This window comes from Hordeum vulgare, chromosome 4H (genome assembly GCF_904849725.1).
Source record: "Hordeum vulgare subsp. vulgare chromosome 4H, MorexV3_pseudomolecules_assembly, whole genome shotgun sequence".
In the NCBI taxonomy this organism is placed as follows: domain Eukaryota; kingdom Viridiplantae; phylum Streptophyta; class Magnoliopsida; order Poales; family Poaceae; genus Hordeum; species Hordeum vulgare.
The window spans coordinates 369,920,186-369,934,287 of record NC_058521.1 but is presented as its reverse complement, the minus strand read 5'-3'; the positions used below and the strand labels follow the sequence as shown (position 1 = coordinate 369,934,287).

Here is a 14,102-nt window from a genome sequence, read left to right as displayed (position 1 = left end):
GAGGGCTTGTGACCTCGCCCGGGGTCCTATGCCTTGGTTCTCAAGTTCCCTGCCTATTTTCTGTTATGGAAAAAATCATTCCGCTGGTTTTATTCCGTTTGGACTCCGTTTAATATTCTCCTCTGAAAATGGTCAAAAACACGGAAATAACAAAAACTGGCACTTGGCACTGAGTTAATAGGTTAGTCCCAAAAAAGATATAAAATAGCATATTCATGCATACAAAACATCCAAAGTTGACAAGATAATAGCATGGAGCCATCAAAAATTATAGATACGTTGGAGACGTATCAAGCATCCCCAAGCTTAACTCATGCTCGTCCTCGAGTAGGGAAGTGATAAAGACTGAATTTTAGATGTGGAATGCTAACTAACATATTTGTCATTTGTAACTTCTTTCTTGTGACATGAATGTTCAGATCCGTACGATTCAAAACAATAGTTTACTATTGACATAAAAACAATAATACTTCAAGCATACTAGCAAAGTGATCATGAACTTTTGAAATAACAAGGCCAAAGAAAGTTATCCCTATAATATCATATAGTCTGGCTATGCTCCATCATCCCCACACAACGAATTTAAATCATGCACAACCCCGGTATTGGCCAAGTAATTGTTTTCGCACTCTTACTTTCTCAAACTTTTTCAACTCTCACGCAATACATGAGCGTGAGCCATGGATATAGCATAATAGGTGGAATAGAGTGTGGTGGAGGTTGTGAGGCAAAAAGGAGGAGATGATCACATCGACTCGGCGTATCAACGGGCTATGGACATGCCATCAATAGATATCAATGTGAATGAGTAGGGATTACCATGCAACGGATGCACTTAGAGCTATAAGTGTGTGAATGCTCAAAAGGAGAACTTGTTGGTGTGCACCCAACTTGCTTGCTCACGAAGACCTAGGACAATTTTGAGGAAGCCCATCATTGGAATATACAAGCCAAGTTATATAATGAAGATTCCCACTAGTATATGGAAGTGTCAAAACAAGAGACTCTCTATTATGAAGAACATGGTGCTATTTTGAAGCACAAGTGTGGAAAAAGATAGTAGCATTGTCCCTTCTCTCTTTTTCTCCCCTTTTTTTGGGGCTCTTTGGCCTCTTTACATTTTTTTGGTGGGCATATTTGGCCTCTTTTTTTTATTTCCTCACATGGGACAATGCTCTAATAATGATGATCATCAAGCTTTTATTTACTCACAGCTCAAGGCTTAGAAAAATGATGACTCTATAGGAAATGCCTCCGGCAGTGTACCGGGATGTGCAATGATCTAGCTTGGCGTATGATGTTGAAACATGTCGCTAGCTATCTTACGATCATGCAATGGCAATATGAAAGTGACGGCAGAAGTCATGAGACGGAACGGTGGGAGTTGCATGGCAATATATCTGAGAATGGCTATGAAAAGGCTATAATAGGTAGGTATGGTGGCTGTTTTGAGGAAGGTATACGGTGGGTTTGTGCACTGGCGAAAGTTGCACAACACTAGAGAGGTTAGCAATGGTGGAAGCTAAAAGTGCATCTATACCATGGACTCACATTGTTTAATACAAATGTAAAATGACCAAATTTATAAGGGCCAAATTTATTTTTAACATGCAAAATGGCCACAAACTATTCAAAAATTGTCTCTTTTGTTCATATAACATATATATGACAACGGATTCCCACACGTGCAATTAGCTTCTTTTTCTTATTCTTTTCAAACAACGGTTTCCCACGCGTGTACACTCCTGATGCCGCGGTGGCTGTGAAAACGGGTTGATTCACATTTGACCCCGTTATTGCCATGGCGAAATAACACGTAGTACTACGGCTATTTAAGCCACCCTCTGCCTCTGCCATCCCTCATCCATCTCCCTTCCTCTGCCATCTACCCTTCTTGCTCTTCAACCCCTTCTCCTTCTTCTACATATCCCTCAGCCATGCAGTACACCGGACCAACCTACCGCTTCCCAACAACCATGCCGGAGAGGCTCTACCCTACCGGCGTGTACATTGGGCGCACACTACGTGTGTGGGCGATATCAAGGTGGAGGAGCACAAGGAACTTCATCGAGTTCTTCCTCGCGTCTGGCTAAAACCACATCCCATGGGGATCTCCAATGATGTTCCGCGTCGAGGAGGTCATCGAAAATTGGGTGGTGGTTGCTCTCCTTGCGCACTTCACCAACACATTCGACGCCTTCTACCTCCTCGACCGGGTGTTTTAGTGTGGCTGTGAGTTCATGGCTTTCACCACCCACAACATGTTCACGGAGTACACCAACATCTTCCCCACCATGTCGCGCATGCACGCTCTTCCATACCCCATCGACATCGCCCCACAAGATCAGTGAAGGGCGCCCATAGGAGGAGCAAGGTGGAGAAGGTGGCGGCTAGGGTTCTAAACCCTCTATGTTTTTTTGAGTCTATGTTATGTTAAGTTGTAGTTGAACTATGTTGGAGATGCTATGGGCTTGTTGGCCCTTTTACTAAGTCCTATTATTAAGTTCTCTATCTATTCTATTATTAAGTTCTTCCTAGTTTGTACTATGTGACCGTGTTATGGGCTTGTTGGCCCTATCTACATATTGGGACTACATATTTCTTGATTGTTTTTCTTAGATATCTCGCTTTTTAAGTAACCACCTAGTGCATGCAGCCACAACGAACAATTCTCTTTTTTTACACAAGCCACAAATATGTAGCCACCTAGCAAGAAGAGAGGAACCAGTGGCAGTGACCGTCAATGCATCCGTGGCGGTTGGCGTGCAAGAAAGCTGCTCGTTGAGTGCATCGTGGAGGCAAGCATCGGCGCATGCAGGCTCGGTCGGTGCATCGTGGTGGCGTGCATCAACGCATGCAGGTAGGCTTTGTTGGGTGCATGCATAGCAGGCTTCTGTCATGGCGGCGCGCGCAGGCATTTCATGCAAGGGACGGCCAAACAAAACCACGCGCCAACGGCCAATAGCGACACCACCCAACGTGACCCCACTTGTCACGTCCAACGGACGACACAGTCCAGCGCGGCCCCACATGTCAGAGTTAACGGTCAAGCCATTGACCCGACGACAATGTCCGTTGTGACCAGTTTTGAGGGTTTCGGGCAAGGGAGTAGGGAAAACTAAGCAAAAGTTAAGTGTGCGGGGATGAACGAGTAGAACTAAGGAACCAGGGGCACACATGTAATATCCCAAATTTTAAAGGGTTGTTGAAAGTATACAACTGTAAGAAGTAGATGGACTTTTATTGAAAGTACTAAAGACTTACCTCAAGGCCTTGATAGAGGCATCTGAAGCTTTCCGTGATACCGGTCTGTGTGAACCGGTAATTTCACAGAGTTGCACCCTGAAGGGTGCGGTGTTCTGTAATGATGGAGGAGCATATCCCCGTGTCACCTTATCTCCGGCAGGAGGGAATGAACGGGGAAACTCAGCCCTCTTCGTTGGGGGAGCAACCGCCAAGGAGGGCTGTGGTGGAAGCTCTGAACCTCTGGGGTCTGAGGACGTGGGCCGCCCCAAATTTTCCCCTTCAATTAAGGAAGGGTCTTTCCTTTTCAGGTCCTCACTAACCAAGGCATACACCTCGTTTGCATGGGCACTAGCAATGTCCCCCGTGTACCTGACGAGAGGGGCTTGAGCAATCGCATCCCTTGTCCCATCATGGGCATGAGTGGAAGGATGATGCTCCTCTGATGCGATGCCTGGAGGAAGCCCACTCAATGACTCCTTGTCGCTTAGCCGGGAGTGTTGCGGGCTACGCAACACATAAAGTACAAATTAACCTTATGAAAGGGAGAATTTAATATGGGAAAATGAAAGAGAATAAAAGTATAACCTCTTCGGCTATGGTCTAACCCCGCGGGACTCGAATAGGTCATCTTGTGAGTTACATAGGGCGACATTTCCCTTGGCTAGGGCCTTTTGGGGCGCGACATTGGATGCCTTCACAAGGCGTCTCCGAGAGTGGTGGGTGTTGGCCCTTGCTGCCTCTTTGAACGCTACTCTCTTCGTCAATGGGGACTTGGCATCCAAGGGGTCTCAGATCCGAAGGGGTTCCCTCTTCTTCCCGAGCCTGTTCTTGGGCTTGGCTGGGGCCTTTGGTGGCGCTACAACTAGAAGGGACTGAAGCTCAGGGGTCTTGTCATCCTTGGGCTGTAGCGATGGGCACTTGATCTGCGTTGCCCGGGATACCCAATTCTAGAAGCAAGGGAAAGGCTTAGATGGAAGAAATACATATTTATGAAAATCGGGGTATTGATTGTTAGCTAGGAAGGGACATACACTACAGTAATAAGGGAATTTGCCGTCTGCCTGATCTTTGTCGTCTGCTGGCTGATGGCGAAGAGACTCTTTGCCGTCAGATACCAGCAAACAGATGGCAAAGAACTAACTGATGGCAAAGATAGTCTTTCCCATGAGTGCATTCTTTGCCGTCTGCTGACAGATGGCAAAGATGGAATAGGCAGACAGTCAAGACATGGCTGATAACAAAGATGGTCCAGACAGACGGCAAAAAATCACCGTAGCTAAAAAAATCCTCTTTACCGTCAGGGGTCTCTTTATCGTCAGCCTAGGGCCTCTTTGCCTTCTGCCTCGACCCCTTTGTAGTCATCTTATATCCAGCCGGACGGCAAAGGGGATGGCCTTCTAACAGTGCGCCATCTCTCCACCCCCATCTGCCCTCCCCCCGATCTCCACTCTCTCTCTCTCCCAGATCCACACCCCTCTTCCTCTCCTCCCCGCCCCCATCCGACAGGTAGAACGAGCCCCCGACCCAAACTCTAGCCACCGAGGAGCTGGTATGGGCCAAGACCAAGGGCCACCACCACTAGTGGCCAGTGCGCCTCCACTCCCCCTCCACCCACCCATCCACTGAATCCCCACTCGTATCCTCCCTCGGCACCGAGTACTCAGATGACCACCAACCCGCCGCCGCCGTCAAGCCCTTCCTCGCCGCCCCCGATGTCGACACCCTCGTCCGCGCCAACACCGGCCTCACCTTCATCGCTGCCATCGCCCATGCTTGGGACATCACCGTCGGGATGCTCCTGGACGTGCGACCCCAACTCCTCCTCCAACCGACTCCGAATCCACCGACAAGGTCGTCATCACCAGCATCACTAACCTCGAGCGCCGCGGCTTCCTCGCCTCCCACGCCAGTGCAGCCAGTGTGCGAGGAGTCGGGGTCCCGGGGATTCGCGTGGAGCACGTGGACATCTCCGCCCTGCCGCTACTCAACACCGACGTCGAGACATCCTGCCCGCCGTCGAGGCCATCCGCGACCACACCTGCGCCACCGATTGCTTCCTCTTTGGCTCGCCACGCCAGAGAAAAGCTACTCCATCGCAAGTAATTGTTGCCCGCCCGCTCTTCCCCACTCCTTAATTTCAACCTTGTTTTCCTGCCAAGTACTCTCGGATTGCTCAAGCCATGTAAGAGTATCTCCCGAATTGGCACTTTGTTGCTGCTGCACCAACTGAAATACAGAGTTAGTATTAGTGGTCAGTATATTTTGGCCACAAAGCAGGGGGAAACCCTTTTGTAAAGAAATGGATACAGTTTACAAGTTAGTATTAGTGGTCAGTATATTTTGGCCAACACATATTTTGATGTTCCCTCTCAAATTAAACTAAGGATTATGTTATGGTTTCTTGCCGGTATGGGTAAATTTTGGCTGGCTGTGCCAAATCATGCATTTCCGTCTCCATAACTGCGAAGTTTCTGTTCCACAAGGTGGATTCATATTTGGTTGTTCATGGTGCAAAACTAGTTGGTTCGGTTCGATTGCCATGATGGAAATTTGGTGGATATGTTTACCATGCCGTTGTCATGATGCTTAGTTAGTGGAGTCATGTCCGGACATGACTGGATAGTAGATTGTTCATAAAGAAGAATACAAAATTTCTTAGGCCAACTTAAAAAAAAGAAGGATCCCATTTTCTCTGGTCAGTAAGCATGTCAACATCAAGTGTTAGAACCTCGTTTATTCCTTTCTTGCAGATTTTATAAAGAAAAGTGTGTCAATATTCTATCCTGCCCTTTTACTTCAATTTAATACGGATTTGTGATAACTGCTACACCTGAAAAATGCCCAATTCTACTGCACAGAATATCTGTACCTTCCCTCTACCCTTGTCAAGCAGAAACCAACATTCATGTACTTGTTGCTCTATCAAGTTTAGTTCACACGAGTGCCCTGCACATAAAAGTTCCATATCTGACTAATCCTTTTTTTAGAAAAGGAGTTAAAGGCCCGACCTCTGCATCAATCGATGCATGCGGCCATCTATTCTTGTCTTCCAGTAGTTATATACTCCAGTAGTTTAGTTCACACCATATCTGGAGTACAAATCAAGTTTATTGCTAAAAATATTTATTATGATGGAACATACAAATCAAGTATTATTCTTATATTAAACTAAAAAATAAATGCAGATGTTGATTATAGCTAAATGGACAAACATGTCCAGCTGATGGCGTTGACCTGCGACAAATGTTTTCAGCGGTTGGTCTTGCTGAGAGGGTTATTGTTCGTGTCGAATGTATGTACACATGTTTATGTCCAATACCCTAGATTATTCTTTGTTTCTCTCCAACGGGCTAGACTCTGTACATGATTAATTGACATGTTTGCTTGAGTGCATGTAATTGTTTTTCTTCATCTAGTTATATACTCGAGTAGTTTAGTTCAAACCATATCTGGAGTACAAATCATGTTCCCTTCATTTAGTTTAATACATGACGTACGTGGGCAAACAATGTGGTGTTGTTTGGGCTTGCTTCTTTGGAGCAGAGTTCTTTCGTAGTTTAACATGGATTGCTGACTTAGTATATAGCATAGCTGTATTGGAGTTGGAACCTCAACTTGTCACTCCAATCATCAACGAAGATACTCCCATAGGTGAGGCAAAGTACCCCTATTCTCCCTCAATTTATTCGTTGATTGATATGTATATAGTTAATTAGAATGGTCATGCACTCAAGCAGTGCATGAGTGCAGACAACTGCTTCACGCTACAAATAAAATTCCAAGAATTTGTTGTGTGGTTTCAACTAACTTTTTTATTCAGGACAAGTTTGATCAACTAAATTATTTGTTGTTCTTTAGTGTCAGTGAGAAAGGTTGATACCATGTTGTTTGTTTTGCAACATAGGGAAGTTCTTTAGTAGGACATGATTCAGTTTTCTCCTCTGAAACTGCACTCTAAGTTAGCTCTCAACACCTCGGAGTCCTGATAGAGGTATACTACCTCACATCAAAATTTTCTATGCAAGAAGGCGCTAGAGTCATGGGCTTCTTATGATCTACTAAATAGGTTTTTGCATAAAATTGATATCTCTTTGGCTAGCACCGATAGAAGACGTATGTCTTCTGGTTCAGCAATGCCAAAATTGCATAGTTGGATGATGTTTAGGATTGTCCCAGTTGTATCATTCTTCTTGCATAACTTAGTGTTAAATGTGCGACACATATTTTGGGACGGAGGAGTATTTCGTAGTAACAAATTTATATTAGGTCTGCAAACTAATTACTATTGCAACTATGCAACCAGCAGAACACCCTATCACCTTAAATCACAAGTGATGGAGCAGAATCCATGTGAGCTAACATAAGCAACTGTTGCAGACTTGGCTGGGCTAGACCCCTCTCACATCATGGTAATATGCAATGCTCCTAAAAACAATATTATCTCCATGCTTACCTTTACGTTTTTTAAGTATGATGGTTTCCTTTGTTAGTTCACCTCTTTTACACATTGTGATTTGAATACCTATATCTCTCACAAACAACTATGGGAAATAGTGTTGTTCATTGTTAAGCTTGATACAAATGTCATTTATCTCCACGTCTATCTTCCCCATCAAATAACTAAGATCCATAAATATGCGTCAATGTGTATGGCATTTTATTTAATTCCAAACTTCAATCTGAAGTTTTTGAAAAAAATACTAATTTGTATGCAAGCAACATCATTTATGTTTAAAGCTAATTATTATCGCCTTGGTGTACGCTTTGGTGCATGAGTTTGCGCTCATGTAAACTAATGAGCACTGTAATTTGCCTTCCAGAATTAGTATTGTAACCATTGTATTTTACCATTCATTTATCATTATCGATCTACCGTTGCCTCTACGGGCGCGGCGTGTCGCCGCGCTTTTTGGTGCTAGTTGATATAAGTCCCACTTCAGTTTGTGCTCTAAGTGGTTAACTAAACTTCTAAGTTTCAGCTACTGAAATCAAGTTGAACTGAATAGTCCTACTGCACTACTTGTCGCAACACTTTTGTTTATTTTTTGGTATTAAGACATGATTGGTTGGTGTATTTGATAAGATTTCTGGTTCAAAAAAGAACCAAAACATACTTGAAGCTACACTTCTGTTTATAATGTCCTTGTATCATGTTTTGTTTCCTTCCTGGACATGGTATGGTCTAAGTGATGCTTGTATGCTAAATGGTGTGGTTCCTATAGTCCTGCTACTATTTGATGCTCTTGTAGTTAGGATTCTACTCCTGGAAGTGATGCTTGTATAGAACGTCTTAGATTTATATGGCGAAATTTTGTGCATTAATTAGTCTTTTTCTTCTTCTTCTTATTCTTCTTCTTCTTCTAATTTTCTTAATTACTCCAATTTTTCCAGATTTGATTCATTTCATGGAAGCTGGCATTGATGGACTACTAGTGTTTAATTTTTTTTCATTTGTATTGAGGAACAATGTATGATTTATGTATGTATATATATATGAACTATGTGAAACTATGTACTGTGCTAGCCTATGTGTTCTCTAGATTGTTCAATATTTTATGATGATGTTGGAAATATATATGCTATGAAATATATTTGTTGAAGATATCTGAAATAAATGCTGTGAAATGTATATGTATGCATGTATGTATGTATATTTGTGGTATGAAAATGCGGGGAAATAAAATAATACAGATAAAAAAGGAGCAATACAGGCTCTTTGCCATCTGCCAGCACATGGCAAAGCCCTTTGCCATCAGCCAGCAGACGGCAAAGGGCCGCCCCCGGCAGATGGCAAAGGGCCCCCGGCGGACGGCAAAGACCCCTCCGGGCGGCAGACGGCAAATGCTCCGTTAGCTATCTAACGGAGTCGCCCTATCGGCTGCCGTCTAGCTTCCTTTGCCATCTGCTTGCTATGGCAGACAGATGGCAAAGCCCTTTGCCGTCCGCTTCCTACCGGCAGACGGCAAAGAAGGCCCTTTACCGACGAAAGCTATGGTAGAAATTTTGCCATCCACTGGCGGACGACAAAGGTCTTTGCCGTCCGTGGAGTGGCCCTTTGCCGTCCGCTATGGCAGACGGCAAAGAAGCTGATTCCTGTAGTGATAGGAGGCCTTGTCGCCATGGTATGGTCCGTCCACAGGGATGGCTTGAAGAGGGCCAACCACATGTCATCGATGTCCGTGTGGTATAAGCTCCATAGTGTCGGGACATCCTCGGGATTGTACAACCACATCGGGGTGTCCCAGAGCTGGAGTGGCAGGATGCATCATTACAACATCACATTCACCACATCCACCAACTCAATCTTCGCCTTGAAATCCCGGATCATCTCCCTAAGGGAGGTGACCTCTACTGAATTTTCCCATTCCAAGCTCTACCTCTGCCAAGACATCGGCTTCCTCGGTGGTAGACCCATAAAGGGGGAGGCACGGCCTTGCCTGTGACTAGGGGATCGGTGAGGTAGAACCACTCATGATGCTAGATCTTCTTTGTCTCTATGAAGGTGCATGTCAGCCTCTCCGATTTTTAGACTTTGCTCATCATAGCACCCCCACATTCGATGAATTCGTCGCCATCACTCTTCATCTTGTCATAGAAGATTTAAAGCCACAAGCCTAAGTGTAGCTCCAGTTCTAAAAATGCCTCACACACCATTATGAAGGTCGTGAGGTGCATGATGGAGTTCGGTGCTAGATTGTAGAAATCTAGCCCATATAAGAAGAGGATTGATGTCTACTACGCAACTTTATTCTTGTAGACCTTGTTGGGCCTCCAAGTATAGAGTTTCGTAGGACAGCAACAAATTTCCCTCAAGCGGATGACCTAAGGTTTATCAATCCATGGGAGGTATAGGATGAAGATGGTCGTCCTCAAACAAAACTACAATCAAATACGAGAAATATTCTATGTCCCCAACTCACAAAATACAATGGTAAGTTGTATAGGTGCAATAATTCAGCGAGAGTTGGAGATACAATTGAAATATGGATGATAGATATAGGTTTTTGTAATATGAAAAATATAAAAACAGCAAGTTAACAAGTAATAGAAGTGAGCATATACGATATTGCAATGCTTGGAAAAAAGGCCTAGGGTTCATATTTTCAATAGTGCAATCTCTCAACAATGCTAACATAACAGAGTCATATGATCATCCCTCAACGTGCGACAAAGAATCAGTCCAAAGTTCATATCTAACAGAGAACACAATATGAAATTGTTGTTGGTAGTAGAACAACCTCAAAGTTATCCTTTCTGATCAATCTATTGAGATCCCTATATGTGTCACAAACAACCCTAGATTTGTACTAGAATAACACCTATCATACGCATCAACCAACTCTAATGTAACCTAGATTCTCCAATGCCACCACAAGTATCCATGAGTTGATTATTGGGATAATTAGATTTATGCCCCTAGTTGTGTCCCACTGTCACATCCCTGAAACCTTAATCAAGTTAGCATTGTGCTCATATATTCTTTGCATTGCATCTAGGAAATTTTCAACAAGAACAAAGTAAGTGGTGAAGGAAAACTCAAAAACCCTAGCCACTTCTCAAATTCAAAGGAATTATAAACTTATTCAAATCAATGAACCCAAAATGGCCTCAAGAAAAGTTCAACTTTTCTGATAATTCTTGAAAACAAATAAGCAATGAAGAAAACCATTTTCTTAATACTTTTGGCATTTCAAATAAATGCAAAAGGCTACTGGTTTCAAGTTTTAAATTTGAATTCAAAAATTTATAGTTTCCAAAAATGCTGAAAACTTTATGGGTGATTGGAAATATTCCAACTAACACCCCACCATTTTTCAAACTATTTATAGTTTGATTGTGAAGCCAAAATAAATGGAAAGCAATGTCAATAAATAAAATAGAAACAAAATAGAAAAAAAAGTGAGGAAAACTTACTTGTCGCCCTGAGGAGGCCCAACCCACCAGGGGCAGGTTCTACTTCTTCCTATGCCTCCTGGCAGAGGAGAGATCGACCACAGCGGCTCCTCCACATCCTACTTCGCCGTGGCGACCTCCGGTGCCCCCCAGGACAGCGTGACAACAGGGGTATCCTCCCCGAGCGCGTCTCTATCCGTTCTCGTGCTCCAGTTCCCCCCTCCTCTCGGGTTCTCTCCTCCCTCCTCCTGCTGCCATTGCCAAGAGCTCAAGCTCGAGCTGCCGTGCCCCTAGCCACAGGACCTTCCTCCCGAGTAGTCCAGTAGCTCCGCCTCCACAAGCGGGTTCTCCCTGCAATAGCCGAAGCCTCCCCGAGCCCTGCAACACCCCAAGCGCCATCGTCTTCAACCTTCGGCCGCCGGCAAATCGACGGTGGATCACCGGCTACAGCCCCTCCCCGAGCAGTCTGAGCCTAGCTTCACCTCCACCGTGAGCCTGCGATCATTTCCCCTCTTCTTCCCCTCGGATTTGTGCCCCCTACTCACTAGACCAACGAACCCGAGCTCTGGCAGCTGCCTCGGCTCGTCGCCGGCTTGCTCCGGCCACCCATAGCCCTCCCAGAGGCCAGTGCTGGATGAGGCCGAGCCTGGGGATCATTCCTGTGCTCTCGGCAACCATTTCCGAGCACCACATCACGAGTTAGCGCGTCTCCGGCGAAGTTCTGCCGCGGGTCTGGTCGCCGCCAGTTAGACTCCGGCAGGGGACAACGTGGCCGGCCTAACCCCGGTGTTTTAACGCTAAGCAGCCACTGACAGTGGGCCCTAGGCCAAGTCAAACCCACTTAGGGGCTAGTCAGCGCGGGATTAGCTCCTGAGACGCTGACCAGTGGGTCCCCCCTGTCAGGTTTGACCTGATCAGGTCAGTTGACCTGCTGATGCCATGATGATATAGTTATGACGCAATAAGTGAATTTCTGATTTAAAAGAATTCCAGAAAAATGCCAAAACTTCTAAAAATCATAGTAATTAATCTGTAACTCCAATGAAAATAATTTATATATGAAAAAGTATCAGAAAAATCCAAGGAATCTGAATAAGTCAGTTTCAAACATGTTTCAAATTGTTACTGGACCCAAACATAAAGAATAATGAATAAGTTAACTTTTATAAACACTTAGGAGATGGAATTCGGAAATCATTTGAATTCCACTTCAAATGATATGATCAAACATTGTCCAAATCACAAACCAGCCACTTAACATGTCTTTTCCATGCATGTTAAAAACAAGTTGATCCGAGCATCAGGTCAAATCAATTAAAATGGTATTCGAGAATACCTCTTTTGAAGTAATATTTGAATCAACTTCAAACCTAATAAATGTTAACTACAATAGCATACCACCTTGCATCCTCATGCCATGCTCATGCATCATCTTGTTGCATATGTTTGTAATTGATTGTTGTCATTCCTTTCGGTAGACTCCACTCCCCCGGATTCCACTGAATATCCGACTGACGGATATTGTCCCTCCTCTGATTAACAAAGCAAGCATCCATTTTGATCATCCCGATAAATCCCATGTTCTCGCTCCTGCACTTACTTATTGCATTAGGATCAAATGCTTCAAATGCTTTTGCCACGTTAGTTGAACCCACTTCCTTTGCATGACATGTCCTTGTCACAGTAAATAGCTGAACCTTGCAAGCTAGCAAACCTAGTAGTTGCTTGAGCCATGATGTGCCTTATCCTGCTATGCATGCTATGCTTAGATTTGTGTATGGTCTGTCATCTGGGAGATGAACAGAATTGTGAGAATGTGTTCAGTAAGTAAAGATCGTATGTTGAACCTGATTTGGTAAACGTACCGGTGAAAGGCTATGTACGAGTACATGGCGGGTTGTTTCATTGGAACCATCCTTAGGAACTGAGTTCCGTGTATGTAATCCTAGATGATCTACTACCACATGCTGGGCCCTGAAATATGACCCTGCTCGACTTATTAATCGCTTAGTACTCGGTCCAGGAGTTGCATGTAGTTTATGGTGTTTATAGTCATGCTGGAGGCCGTGCATAGTGCTGACCTAAGAGGTGGGCTATGATGCGGTAGGCAGTGGCACGGTGTACCAAGTGGCACCCGGATGGTGGGCTCGGCCGGACTTCTGTGCGGGTTACCCTCAGATAGGCGATAAACCTGGACTAGGTACTAGTGTGGTTAACGGTCGTGGCCGACTCCCTCGCTGGGCTTCCGCTTGAAGGTTGCCGAGGTGCATGACGTGCACATGGCGATAAGTGGCGAGAGCGTGTGTGACGAAGTAAACCCCTGCAGGGTTATGATCTATTCGAATAGCCGCGTCCGCGGATATGGACTACTTGGAGACATATGTTGTTCATAGATAACTTCAATGGCTACTCATAATATTGTCAAGATAAGCGTGAGTGTCATGGACGGCATTTCTGTATGGAGACGGAATGATTCCACGATAGAGTATTGTTGTGTGCGAGAAATCGAGTTGTCAAAAATTGTTTTAAAATGCAAGTTGTCTAGCCACGAGTCAAATGCTGGCTTTCCGCATGAAACCGCACAATTCCTTATTGATACATTGCATGAGTAGGTAGTTATCCTAAAGTCTTGCTGAGTACCTCCGCACTCATGTTTGCTTAATAATTGTTGCAGAGGTTGTTAATGACCCTAATGGAGGGTTCTTCCTAGACATTGACGACGACGAGTAGCTGGTGTCCCAGCTACGATCTGGCCCTAGGTTGGGTCTGTAGTATAGTCAGGCCATGTGCCTTCTAGTTTCACCTGTCTGTACTCACACTGTTTAAACACTTCCGCTGGCTTGTAACTAAATGACTGCTATAATGGGTCGTGAGACCCTTACTGTGTAATATTATGTGTGTGGCTCTTCCGAGCCTTTTAAATAAAGCTTGTATATTTATGGTTATGTTGTGATGCCATCGAT

At 44.5% G+C, this 14,102-nt stretch overlaps 1 pseudogene; it reads left to right on the top strand.

The window, feature by feature from the left end:
- The first annotated feature begins 4,945 nt into the window (after positions 1-4,945).
- Positions 4,946-5,648, top strand: LOC123446488 (annotated as a pseudogene).
- Positions 5,649-14,102: the final 8,454 nt, after the last annotated feature.